Below are 1,262 nucleotides of genomic sequence, written 5' to 3'. Positions count from 1 at the left end.
GTGAGGAGCAACCGGGGGAGGTATTTGAGGAAGATCAATCCAGTTCTTCTACTTCTAGTATCATGGCGGAGGGTCCACCCCCTCCAAGAGCTTTGAGGGACTATGGTCACCCCGAAGCATTTGAGCTCAAAAGTGGGATACGAAGGCCGGCAACTACCGCTAACTTTGAGTTCTCTCCACATTTGATTAGAATGATCAAGCAAGAGCCTTATGGAGGATTTTCTCATGAGTGTCCACTTGACCATTTGGCGAACTTTCTTGAGCTTTGTGCCACGGTCAAGCAAAATAATGTTAATCAAGAGTTCGTGAGGCTTAATCTTTTTCACTTCTCTCTCAGGGGAAGGCCAAGAAGTGTTACAGTCTCTCCCCCGATTCCTTGACTACTTGGGCACAAGTGACGCGGCTTTTGTTGATGAGTTTTATCTCAAGAGAAGACTTCCGAGGCTAGGAGGAAGATCTCTAATTTCATACAAGATGAGGATGAGAGTTTGAATGAGGCATGGGATAGGTTCAAAGACCTCCGAAGATCGTGTCCGCACCATGGGTATAGTCAATGGATGTTGATGCAAAGCTTCTATGATGGGTTGCTTCCATGACTAGAGCTAGTCTTGATTCCGGAGCGGGGGGTCAACTCACCAAACTACCGGTTGATAACATTGAGCCCACCATAGAGGAGGTTGTGAGGCATTACTCTTCGGGGAACACAAGGTCTACAAGCAAGAAGGCTAGTGGCAAAGGGAAGTATGATGTAGATGCTATGGATCATATCCATGCCAAGCTAGACACTCTAGCTAAGAAACTCAGAAGGTGAACTTGGCATCCCCAAGCCAACCACCTTCCCAAGCTTTCTCTTGTGAAATTTGTGGGGGCACCGATCATGCAAGCTCTTATTGTGGAGGATCTACGGAACATGTCGATGGGTTGGTGCAAGGCAAGAGGGGCCTTCAAACTTCAACAACCAAGGGAGGTGGAACAACCCCTCTCAAGGATCATGGAAACACCCTCCACCACAAAATCACAACAACTACACATCCAACTTCCGACCACCCGGTTTCAACCAACCACAACAAAGACCACCCTTTGAGCCTAACCAACCAAAGCCTTCATCACTTGAGTCTACACTTCAACTTTTCCTTGCCCAACAAACCAAGACCAACCGATAATGATAAGAAGTTTGGGGATATTCACTCTTCCTTACACAAATGCAAGCTCACAAAAAATGATTGAGACCCAACTTGCTCAAATTGCCCAACAAGTAAGCA

At 46.7% G+C, this 1,262-nt stretch overlaps 1 non-coding gene across 1 annotated transcript; it reads right to left on the bottom strand.

Annotated features, from left to right (window-relative positions):
- Nucleotides 1-441: 441 nt before the first annotated feature.
- LOC125492101 (small nucleolar RNA R71) lies at nt 442-548 on the bottom strand. Its single transcript, XR_007268548.2, has one exon. It is a non-coding gene; the product is annotated as a small nucleolar RNA R71 (small nucleolar RNA).
- Nucleotides 549-1,262: the final 714 nt, after the last annotated feature.

The sequence above is a fragment of the Beta vulgaris genome, chromosome 7 (genome assembly GCF_026745355.1).
Source record: "Beta vulgaris subsp. vulgaris cultivar EL10 chromosome 7, EL10.2, whole genome shotgun sequence".
NCBI lineage: Eukaryota > Viridiplantae > Streptophyta > Magnoliopsida > Caryophyllales > Amaranthaceae > Beta > Beta vulgaris.
Note: the sequence above shows the minus strand (reverse complement) of the source record. Positions and strands in the feature narration are given on the sequence as shown.